Source organism: Echinops telfairi, unplaced genomic scaffold, assembly GCF_000313985.2.
Source record: "Echinops telfairi isolate 266 unplaced genomic scaffold, ASM31398v2 ScPeMD7_2010;HRSCAF=2546, whole genome shotgun sequence".
NCBI lineage: Eukaryota > Metazoa > Chordata > Mammalia > Afrosoricida > Tenrecidae > Echinops > Echinops telfairi.
In genome coordinates, this window is record NW_022105908.1 from 9,412,334 (window position 1) to 9,425,173 (window position 12,840).

General features: G+C 47.0%; 1 protein-coding gene across 1 annotated transcript in view; it reads left to right on the plus strand.

Moving 5' to 3' along the window:
- The window catches only part of GRID1 (glutamate ionotropic receptor delta type subunit 1), a 902,002-nt gene that overhangs the window by 809,320 nt on the left and 79,842 nt on the right, over nt 1-12,840 (plus strand). The gene's annotated exons all lie outside the window — the stretch shown is intronic.

Sequence of the window (12,840 nt, forward strand, 5' to 3'; positions counted from 1 at the left end):
AGGTTAAGTGACGCATGTGTTCATTGGCTCATCCTCCGTGCAGCCAGTGAGCACGTGCTGCTCCCACTCTGCAAAGCCAAGCCAGAGTTCCCCAGGACTTGTTTGCAGTCCTGCTAGTACGTTGACTAAACACACGGCTTCTAACCAAAAGTATGTATATATACTTACAGCCTATGCATTTATAGCCTAACTCGATAGGATAGTCCTCCTCTGTTTTATAGAATTGCTATGAGTCAGAATTGACTCGATAGTATATAACAACTCAGTCTTTCATTTATTAACTAACTCTTTTCAAAAACAAGCAATCGGGCATTTTTTGTACTGTATAGACTTTGGAGACCGAAAAATTAGAAATTAGGAAGTTGGGTAGATTTGGAAGGTGCAGCCTCTCTCTTCACGGAGCGGCCTGTGGCAGGTGAGAGGCATAGGTGGACCAGTGACTTGGTGCAGAGAAATGACAGGTCACTTGGTATGCTATGGTGTAACAAGTAGCTTGGGACAGGCAGGTGTGTCAGTTCACCACAGTGACATATGGGTCCGTATAGGACAGCATGACATAGGCCTCAGTACAGTGCAGAGTGACAGATAACTCAATACAGGGTAGGTGGACAGGCAACTTTGCCTTTTTTTTTATTTCAGTAAATCATTTTATTGGGGGCTCATATAGTTCTTAGAGCAATCCATGCATCAATTGTAGGGAGCATATTTGTCCATATGTTGCCGTCATCATTTCCAAAACATTTTCTTTCGACTTGAGCCCTTGGTATCAGCGCCTCTTTTTCCCCTCCCTCTCCCACTCTCGTGAATCCTTGATAATTTATAAATTATTTTTATCTTCATATTTTACATCATCTACTGACAGGCAACTTTGGATGGTACAGTGTGGCAGGTAAGAGGGCACAAGAAGGTGTGATGGGTGATGACAGTGTGCACTGTGCCAGGTGACAGTACAATACAGTGTGGCAGGTGACTTGCAGCATCTGCGATTGTCAGAACGCACATCTTACCTGAATCCCCTGGTAGTAATGTGTGACCGGGGCTTGAAGTGGGCAGAGCTCACTGCAAGTTGAGGAAGAAGTTCCCTGTGCAGCAGAGAGGAAGCCATGGTGAGAGGAAACACTGTGGGTGTGGGGAACACATGCAATCTGGGCAGCCCGTGACGTGTTGATCATAGGAAGGTCCTGCAAAGCCTAGAGAGTCGAGGAGGGAATGGTAGCTTCATCCGGAGAGCAGGCGAGCCATGCAGCTTTTGTCTAGAGGAGCACCCCGTTCAGATTCGGAATATCGAAGGACATTGACAACCTCACCAACCGACCGAGAATCGCTTTTACATCTTGCATATTGCATGTTGCATATTGCAAGGTGTGTGCTTCTGTCATCCAGGATGCAGCTCTGCTTTGCTTACTGAGTCGTCAGCCTGTCCAGGGCTCCCTTCAGGCAGAGGAAGAGGGTGTGGTGTCTCCCCTAGGAGATGAGTCCTGCCTTTGGGAAGAGAGAGGACCCCATCTCTCATGCACATGGAGACACGGAGGTGGCAGCAGGGGTGTGGGGGATGCAGGGGTAAAGCTGGAGAGAGAGGTGCGTTGGAAGGAGATGGACTTCTCTGCTAGTTCTGACGGGAACTCTGCTCAGCTAAAGTGGGTTATACTTTGGGCTGCCTCCTGCAGGGTCAGCAGTTCGAAGCCATGCACCATGCCTCAGGAGAAAGATGAGACTTTCTGCCTCCATAGGATGCTCAGTGGCACTGTTGGGTAACCACCAGGTTGGCAGTTCAAACTCCCCTTGGGAGAAAGATGAAAGAAAGTGTTTCAGAGGCTCAGAAACCCGACAGAGGATTGCTGTAAGTTGGAGTCCACTCTGTGGCTGTGGGTTGGTTGGTTGGCTCGATTGATTGCTGGATCATTCCTTCTTGATGTTCCTCTTCCCACCTCTGGTCTTTTTCCAAACGGGTGGACTCCTTGGGACAACCATCTACTTGCTTGAGCCTTTTCCAACCTGTTTGGTCAAACATGCCAAGGGGCTCTTCAGCCATAGGGAGACAACTCCGCAGATGATGTCGGAGTAGAACCATGTGGCTTATGCATCATTCCCAGCAAATTGCCCTGACCCGGCAATTTTTGCGTGCCCTGACCTGGCCCAGCATTGCCCTGACCCGGCAAATCAAACAGGACATTTGCTGAGTGGAGCTGTGACCGTGGGTCAAGATGTCCACACAGCCTGGTCCTGTACCCTATTCTGGCTTCCCACGATGTGTTCCTCCTGCCTGCTGGACACCCTGTGCAGGAAGCAACATGAGTCCCCTCCAGCAGAGCCCTGTGCCTTAAAGAGAGGGTGATTTGGAAGCATATCAGGCTCAGGAGCTCATTTTAAAATAACACAGTCCTCTAAGGATTCCCGCACACTGCTTGTTCCTCTTAAAGAAGGCAGCCAACATTCCTCCGAAATTTTTCCATCCATCGTCCTTGATGAAAGCCCTGTGGCTCCACTGAGAAGAGTTTGGGTTGGAGTTAGGTTCTTGGCTAGCTCCGTGTGTTGGATTTCAGTACCAGGCAAACTGGGGTGCTATTATGTTGTAGAGAGTCACAGAAGGCCACAGCAACCTACACAGTTGCCTTTGAAGGTAGTTAATTTGCTTTGCTCTGTTGGGCATGGTGTGGCTGTGGCCTTGCTTCGACTTAGCAACAAGCTCTCAGGGCCCCTGCTTCCTGGGAGGCAGCTGCAAGCGCCCAGCATTGACTGGGCTCCTGGCATCAAGACAAGCTGAATTTTAATTACTAGAGGTCTGTTCTCTGTGAGATCTCCCCATGGTCCTGGGAGACCTGAGGGAGACTGCAAAATGAGATTCCACTTCTCACAGAAAACAGGCCTGCTGAGTCCACAGTGCTGTTTTGTGGGAGAAGTGGATCCTAAAGAAGATAATCTTTTTAGTTCCAACCCAGTCCATAAAATGATAAAACATCACAGCACGAGAGAGCATCTTGTCCTGGGATTTCAATCCCTTATGCGCGCAGGCCAAGCAGATAATTTGAATGTGTGGAAGGCTAGGCCTCAGGCCCCACAGCGTGCAGGCCTTGAAGGTATCACAAATCACAGGCCTAGATAAAAAGCGTGCACATTAGGAATAAACAAACACCGCAGTAACCACATCAATCACTTTGGAGTCCATCCTGCAGAGAGGCAGTTTGTAGCCACTGGCACAGTGCGATTCTCTCCTTGAATGTGTAGGGAAACTGAGGTTCATTACAAAAGCTAGCATTTGCTGCACTTTGTCCAGGGACCAGCACTGTTCTGAATGCTTTGCCTGGGTGAATTCAATTCATTGCTGTATAGACGCGGGAACGGGAACAGAAGCACAGAGAGAGGTTCCATAGCTTGCCCACACTACTCAGTGACATGCAAAATCAGTGATTCTGGTGCCCAAGTGCCTAACCCGTACCCTGAATTGTCACTCCATGATGGGTGCCAGCACCATTATATCCCTTGAGCAAAGGGCCTGAAAGAACCCTTGCCCTGACCTCCCAGCATCAGACTGCATCACTTCCACGATCAGCTCCTGCTCCGCGGGAGGTCATGGCATAGAGCCTGCCTTTGAAGTTGGACTAGAGTGCTGGGCCAGCTCCTGCGCTGACCCTTCCGGTTGTTTCGGGGTCTTGGGTCGGCTGGAGTGAGTCTCTAATGATGGGATACATTCGTTTTATTTCTTCACCCTGTCATCGTGACGGCTTCCTCCCAGTGCCGTGATGAAGGTCCTTCACTAACACGTAGCACGTGGGCTGGATGGTTTGGGATGTTCGTGTCCTTCTTTGCATCCTCAGGCCACCATGGGCATGGCTGTGCCATTCCCAAACAGCTGTCATTTCGATGGCTGTCTCCCTTTCACCAAATAGTCTATGACAGGCTTTGGGAAGAGAGAGGACCCCATCTCTCATGCACATGGAGACACAGAGGTGGCAGCAGGGGTTTGGGGGAGCCAGGGATAAAGCTGGAGAGAGCTGCATTGGAAGGAGATGGAACTCTGCTCAGCTAAAGTGGGTTATACTTTGGGCTGCCTACTGCATGGTCAGCAGTTCGAAGCCATGCACCATGCCTCAGGAGAAAGATGAGACTTTCTGCCTCCATAGGATGCTCCGTGGCACTGTTGGGTAACCACCAGGTTGGCAGTTCAAACTCCCCTTGGGAGTTTGTCCCACGGACAGTTATCCAAGTGTCTACCGCGCCAAACCTTAAAAAGTCAGTAAAACAAAAATCCAAACCCACTGCCATCAAGTTGATTCTGACTCCTGGCCACTGTATATCCAGGGTTTCTGAGGCTTTGTAAATCTTTATAGGAGCAGATGTCAATCTTGACATCTCACCTCCGTGGGGCAGATGGCAGGTTTGAACTACCGGCCTGGCTGTTAGCAACCAACTGTTTACCTGACAGCAGCACCCAGGCTTCTAAGAAGTCAATAGGATGAATATTTGCTGTAGAAAACGAAAGCTAAGGCCACGCTTAGGGTTTCCCAGATCCTGTTGCCGCAGCCATAGGTCTTACTTCTCTGGACAAAGCACAGGCAGCCCCCGGAGGAGCCCCCAGGAAATACAATCAGCGGCCTCTCTGTCACCAGCTAAAGAGGCTGCTGGTTTGAGACTTTTTAGCTCCTAAGACTCCTGCAGTGATGTGTCTGACACTTGATGTTGCTAATGGCTCTACAAGGGCTTTCTGTCCAAGAATAAATCAGCCGCAACTGATCAGCCCATAGAACAGACATAACCTTTACTGGGAGCTGTCTCGGGAAGATCAATCTCTCAGGGGTTTGAGAGAGGCAGGTCTGGAAGAGTGTGGCCATCAGGCCGACCCACAAGTTCAACTTGACCCTGGCACTTTTTTTTTTTTTTTGCTATGGAAGACTTCATGACTACTTCATCTCTAAGCTGGGGAGGATAGCATTACATGGAATGACTTTGAAGATTAAATAAGTCAACTGATATAGAACACGTGGCACAAAGGAGGACTTCCCCCACCTATCCCCTGGATCCATACTAGTCTCATAAATATTAGAGCATGCCTCTCTTCCCTTCTCGAATTCACTTTCCATCGATGTCTAGATCACGTGAGTGGGATTTGTCTGCAGACTTCTTTGGCCCTGCTCTTATCCAGGAGCGTGATGACACCTGGTTTGTATTGCTAGGTAACAGCTTCCCTTGCTAGTGTTTTCTCTCCAGTTGTCCCCCAGGAAAGAGCTTGAGCCTGCTTGGTTGCTTTGTCAGATCCCCAATTACGTTCCATCTGGTGGAGATCTCAGCGTGCCCTGAGTTCTACCCCAGCTGTTTGGGTGCATATCTCTAGAGTGCAGATTTGTCTCCTCGGGGGACACCATCCCAGCACTGAAAAACCCATAGTTTTTCTTGTATGTTCAACTCTGTCCTGTCAAAGACAGCTCTAGTCTGAGTGTCCACCACATCCCCTCCCTCCTCTGGTGATCTTCTCACTGCCCTGGGACCCTTACATTACTCCCACGCTGCTCTGCCCTCCCTGTGCACATTGATGTGTGCACACATTCCTGAAGATACATACACATGCGTGCATGGACATACGTCTGAACACACACGCATAAGCACATATACTCAGCCCACTGATCCTTAGGATCTCATAGGAAAACACATATAAGGGGCTGTCTATGGAAGCCACACCCACTACCCATTGTATGCGGGTGTGCCCGTTGGGTCATCTCCCTAGACTCTTTCTCTTATGATTGTTAGGGAGCACCCACTGCTCAGCGTTTTGCCATCTTTTTTGCACTTTTACCAAAGCTCCATTATCGTTCTCCTCTAAGGGAATTGTCCTCACCAACCTATCCTTGGTGCTCCTCAATCATTTACCATTTTTGCTACAACCTAGTGAACTGTAGTTACCAGAAGGCTTTGCTGTCACACAAAAATCCATGACTTGAAATCACTGTTTCCTTTGTCAGAACATCTTTTACTCTATTTGTCGGTTTTCTCCTTTTCAGTCTCTATATAAGCAATGGCTTCCTTGTTAACATTTTCTGCCTACCCTTACAAGAAGCCCTCATCTGTCAGGCAGGATGAGGTTCATCCCAATATACCTACAACTCCCTGTGCTTCAGTCTTGTAAACCATCTTGCATGATATTTGTGATTTTGCATCGGCTTGTTAATTCCCTTGATTTGCCTGTGGCTTATTCCATGCCAGTATTGGATGCTACTAGTATTTCTGGGCTGTTGTCAATATTCATTGTTTGTCAAGCAACCTGTGAGTGAAGACTGTTTTCGTCCCTGTATATTATGTTGTTCAGTCTCCATGAGCCTTGGCTTCCTCATCTGTAAAGTGGGAACATAAAGAGTTAGGGCCCAAACGAAGCACTACAGATAAAGTCTTAACAGAGTATTGGAAGACAGTGTTATCTTTCTTTTAACACATCAATCAGCTGCTGGGGAGTCTGACATATTCTAGGAGCTCATTCAGACATCTGGAAAGAAGAAGGGCAAGGTAAGGGTGAGGGTAAAAATGAAAGCCATCCGTGAGAGACGAGACTGCGGCTGTTTCTCTAGAGTGCAGAGAGGTGCCAGATGCTGCAGCAAACAGGGAAGGCACCTTCACGGCCTTTCAAAGGGTTGTTGCTATGATTTGCATTTCAGCCACATTAATGACAACCTTATAATGGATGAAGAGACCCTGTGCTGATATATTAAAAGTCAATGGTGTATCCTGCTTTTGTATTGATTTGTAGCAACAAATATTTGCTGGTAGTGTGAGTTGGGAGCCAGCCGCCGTGTTCTTGGCATTGCCGGCTGGCAGGGCTGCCTGTGCCAGACTCCTACCAAGTGCAGCTATAACAGTGAGCCAGTGGGAAGCAGATGGCTTCTACTCAGATCGGTGGGACCTGAAGCATGCTCTTGGCCCATGCTGGTTTCAACTGGTCCTAGAAGAAAGCAGGACTTGACTGTTTCAGGACCCTGAGTAAGGAGCCTGGGGAGACGAGGCGATACTGGGCACCTCGATGATGCTCCTGGGCTGGCTCTGACCCACAGCGTTCTGCTCTCTGGCCCAGAGACAAAGGCATTTGATTCAAGCACCTGAAGCTATTGCTGCTCGCCTCCCTGAAGAAGATTTACCAAAACCAAAAACCAAGCCCACTGCCATCAAGTTAATTCCAGTACATAGTGACCCTATCAGACAGAGTACAACTGCCCCTGTGGGTTTCCAAGACTGTCAGTCTTAAAGGAAGTGGAAAGCCTCATCTGTCTTTCGGAGAACAGTTGGTGGTGCAAATGCCAACCTTGAAGTTAGCAGCCCCGCATGTAACCCACGATACCAGCAGGGCTCCAGGGCTCCTCTTCTCCTGAAAGGATACTGGCCACACCAAGGCAACACTGTTCTCAACAGAGCATGGAACCTAGGCATTTCGACAAGCAAGAGAAGAGCTGATACACCCGTATATGATTTTTGTCAATGGACAGAGGTAGATAGATGATGGATTATTATAGTTGACATTACGTCAATTCCTATGCAGCTCCCACAACTACCAGCATGCCAGCACGTTCGAGGGTATTTTAGAAACGTTTGTGCTAATCCACCTCATGGAGGCTCCCTCTCCTCTTTACCGACTCTTCTTGAATAATCAGACATAATCTCCACCTCTGGCGAGGGATCCTCAGGATGACTTCCACAACAGGAGAAGAGCATGATGTGTTGTGCTGCTTTGTTGTTGAACATTTTATGTAGTTTGGGTGCAAGTTTACAGGGAAAATTCATTTTCCATTAAACATTTGTACACGTTTTGTTTATGATACTGGTAACAAACCCCTCAAGGTAGCAGCACCTTCTGCACTTTCTCCCTGGGTTCTCCATTTCCATGTCTTCTTTCTGCCCCTTTGGGCCCTCTGAACATTGTCTTTGGGAAAATGCCGCCTTTTGATCTCATGCAGTTGACTGCACCGAGGTAAACTTTCTTTCCTGGTGTTATCTATCGTATTATTTCACTGAAAGTTGACCACCCCCCTCCTTGGTTGGTTCAGTTCCAGGCTTGAAGGGTGCCTTAGGGCCCTATATAGCTCAAGGGTTCAACCAGTCTCTTTCAGACAAATAATTTTGAATACTTTTTTTTCTCTTCCCATTCTGTGTAGAACTTTCTATAATGATTCAGATCCCAGTGGTCGATAGTGGTGACTGGGTACCATCCAGTTTTTTCTGGTCTCAAGGTAGTGGAGGTTCACATGAAGCATTAGTTGTTGGGATCAATTATATCCTTGAGTATTTGATTTTCTTTTTGTCTCAAGACATGCAGAGACCAATAATTGTATCCGATATGGCTGCTCACAACTTTGTCAGTTCCCAGTCATTATTCACCAAAGAACCTCGTCTCTGGGGTTCTTGCCCACTTGCCTGCTCTTCCCTTCCTTACCTCTAGCTCATGTTCTGTTCCCTGGGGTTGACTCCACACTTCACTGTCCCTCAGTCTCACTGAGGGTTCTATGGCACTGCCTTTCTATGTATCTTACCCCCAAGGCGGCTTGCAACAAGTCAGCCTGGCTGCACCCAACCAGGCCAGGGTACAAGGCACCTCTCTTCCGCACCTCTCCTTCTGTACAGCTTTTGTTTAGTTTTGATTTCTAATTAGTGTTTAATCTACCTTTAAATACCAAATTTACGACTGTCATCTCTCTGTGTTTCACTTGGTTTATTGGGTCTTTCTTAGAGAGGGAGGGCGTGGAGTGCCTACTTTGTTTCATCTTCGCTCCACCTCAAGAATGGGATTTAACCTCAGGTCTTGTTGGCTTTTGAACCCAGGGACTAGACAAGTTTCCTTTCCTCTCAAAGGGGCCAGATGGGGACCCCAGATATCAGGAGGTATGGAATGGGGTGTGTGTTAATCATTGTTTAGAGGATGAAAGGCTCTTAAACCACCTTTCATGGTAGATCATAGAGTTTTCACACATTTTTTCAGAAGTAGATCACCAGGCCTCTCTTCCTAATCTCTCTTAGTCTGGAAGTTCTGCTGTGACCTGTCCACCACAGGTGACCCCATATATTTTAAATATTGATGATCATAGCAGCTCACAACTGCCACATTATGACAAATTGACAGATGAGTAGTAGAGTCCTGTCTATAACTAGAATTTATTAGAATGTCTACTGTATGTCAGGCACTTTTATGAGTAGAATGAAAAAGTAGCCCTAGTTTGCCTAAAAGTCCCCAGTGTTAGCACTGAAAGTCCCATGCCTGAGGAAATCCATCAGTCCCACACCAACTGGGATTGTTGGTCACCTTATTTGTAGGCATCAGTAGTAACAATAAACAAAACTACTGAGTCCCATTCAAGGGGGAGAACCGACATGAAACACATACATCTCAGGCTGGAATATGTTTCTTTATTCTTATTGTAGAATTTGAAGGGATGGTATTTCATATAGGGTTGTCAGCAAAGTACTCACGGAGAAGGTGGCATTTGATCAGAGACCCAAGAAACTCCAGGAGTGAGCCAACTCGAGATCTAAAAGAAGCCCATGTTAGGCTGAGAGGAAATAGCTGCAGAAACTCCAAGGGAGAGGCTCCAAGATAATGTGTGGGGGACAGAGGTTGTGGGTCCTGTTCACATAGACCCTTTCCGACCGTGGAAGCATAAGGTGTATTCTTGGAGAAATGGGAAGCCACGCGGTTTTGAACAACAAAGTAATGTGATCTGACTTGGATTGTTACCAGCTTTTGGTATAACTCTGCTGACTATTCAGAAAATATACTGCAAAGATTAAATGTAAAGCACACTGGTTATTGGGAGTGCTCCTTGGAGATGATCAGATACTATATCTATCTTTATAATAAATCATATACACTTACATTGATTTTAGGTATGCAAAAAGGAGTTTTTGTGCTCAGCAATCTTTGTCACAAAGAATAAGAGCTGTTTGGGTGGGTGGGGGGGCAATTGGAAATTCAAGAGTTTGGATTTGAACAAGTTTACTCTGGGGACCCGTTAGATATCCCAGGGTTTATCAGTGAGTTAATCTAGGTGGTGCAGCTTGGAGTCACCAATGAATAGCTGGATCTGCAGCTAAGGGACTTGATGCCGTCCCTGCAGAAGAACCCGTATGTTGAATGAGTGCTGGGATTCCAGGATCCCGTCGGGGAAGCGGAAGGACTAGAAAAGGAAACTGATAAAGAGTAGGTCAGTCGATGGGATAACGAAGGTCAAGGGGTTTCTAGGCAACCAAGTAAAGGAAGGTCATCAGGAAGAGCAGAATGAACAGGTGTGTGTGTGAGGGGGTGGTGGTGGTGAGGGGAGTGATGTAAAGTGACGATGGAAATGTAACCGTTGTATTTGCAAGCTAAGCATTGGCCCTGGTAGGGATCATTTGGGTCCAGTTGTGGGAAGAGAGCCTGATGAAGTATAGTCATGAAAAATAGGAAAAAAGCCATGGATGACCTTCTTGAACAATAATTGGGATGGACATGAGAGGGCCTTGTAGTTACAGTATATATACACCTAGATACTTCACATATATAACTTTATATATATCCAGTTGAATGTAGTTTTCTGCTGATGGAAATTCATATAAAGAAACATTCTTTTTATCTAGGGGAGGGGAGACAACAGTCGGAAGAACAATGTATTTGATAAGGCAACAATATCTGTAATCTAGGAAGGGAATTAGGCAGCCAGACATAAATCGAAGCAAGGAAAGATGTAGTATTTTAGATGAAGGTAAGCAGGTCCTTAGTGGTTTTACAGGAAAGGGTTTTGGAAGTATGGAGAGTTCCCTACAATTATTCTCTACCTCCTTAGGCAATGAAAAGCAGGATCCTCTGTTTACAAGTCACCTTGTAAAAAGAGTGGGAGGGTGAGGTAGTTAGTTTATTGTGCCAACCTGGCCGATAAACACACGTGGGGTTAATTGAAGGGCGGAGGGATAAATGGCTCCGTGAGCCTCGCCTTTTGAGTTCTCGGGTCTTTTGTTTCTGATGGTCGACCAAGGTGCAGCTGCCTTAGCCAGTTCCCTGCTTCAGCTGCCAAGGTTCACTTCCTGCAAGACATCCCTGAGGAGAAGCCACATGGACCTACCCTGATGCAGCCCTGGGTGCTGGAGCTCCTGTGTGGAGACCCCTGCCAGCGCTGAGATGCTTACACATTCACTGACTCGGCTTTCTTCCTGTAGTTGGCATCATTGCGTGTGTGTTTTTCAGCTGGAGGAGGACTTTGTGGATTGGTGTTGCACATATAGGTTAATGTTGGACTTGTGGGCTTGGGCAGCTCTGGGTTGGGATATTTTCTTGATGCGCACTTAATCTTTATACTCTCTCTTATACATGAGTTTCTGTGGATTTGTTTCTGTAAAGTACCCAGACTAACACAGAGGATGAATTGATTGGGAAATGTAGAAGATGATCAGGCCCCAGGATCCACTTGAAGCTAGTTGTCATGATTCTACAATTAGAATGGTCACGATGGTGGTCCCAACCTGGGCTCTTCCCTGGTTATCTTTTGCCATTTAATTAAAAGCACCACCTGGATATGCAACTACCTTAAAGCAAAAACCATAAGGTAGCACCTGTTATCTGCAGATCAGATGGCATAACAAGCTCAGAGATATGCAGAGCCCATGTCAAAGCAGGGAGGCACATCAACAGGCACATGAAGTATTGTGCGATCAAGGTCGGAATGTGTAGGTGAGGCCTGGAGATGTGTTTGGAAGCTCTCCTGCCCCAGATGACAGGTGAGCCGATTTCTCAAGCGTGTGTCAGCTTGGTGCCATCGAGAAAGCACAGGAAGGTTGGCCAGACAGGCAGTCAGCTGAGGGAAGGCTGGGGAGCTGAGCGAGCAGGAAATGTGTAAGGCTAGGAGAGGAGAGGGCAGTTTCCCGTGCATTACCGAGTCCAGAAAGCTTTGCAGACCACCCCCTCTTCGATGATGGCATAATAAGCCCTCAATCTGACTTAGTGATGGTCCAATGCAGACGTTGGACATTTGCCCCATGGTGGCTCCCTGCACAGCACCTGGGCCACAGTGTCGTGACCCGATGTATTCACAGCTACATCCTTGAATGTCTTTCTGAGCCCCACCTGTTGACAGCTGTAGGCTTTTGGACAATTCGTAAATACATACCGTTCACACCTTTCTATCGGTTTCTTATTACTGGCATCCCTAGTCAGCTTGAGGCCAGGACACCAGCCTCATCCAAACCAAGGCAGAAGCTGTATTCAGGAGGGAAACCCCCACCTTACGGGGCACGGGACGCTTGCGTTTGACTGGCTCTGAAGGTCTGAGGCAGTCTGGCGTTCATTGGGGGGGTGTGCATGCTCATCCTGCCTTTGGGATGAAAATACCAGTATCCTACCCCCATCAAAGTAGGGGGTGCTGCGGGATGGCTGGGTAAACATTTGGTGTGGACTGGGAGAGAGACTTCCTTTCTCCAGGTGGATCTTGGATGCCTCAGTGGGTTAGCCCAGGAAGAGATTTTAGAAATGCAGGTGAGGTAAGAGCTAAGCACAAAGTTCCCAAGTCCAAAATTGCCCCATGGGCAGCAAAATGATTTATAATAATTCAGTTTGGAATTTTTGTTGTTGTTTTATGTTTTTTTTAATTTAAATCATTTTATTGGGGGGCTCTTACAGATTAAAAAAATCCATAAATCAATTATATCAAGGAAACTTGTACATATGCTGCCATCATCATTTTCAAAACATTATCTTTCTACTTGAGCCCTTGTTATCGGCTCCTATTTTTCCCTCCCTCCCCATCCTCCCACCCTTGTGAATCCTTGATAAGTTATATATATATATGTATATAATTCATATCTTACCTCATCCGCTATATCCTTTCATCTATATTTCTGTTTTTT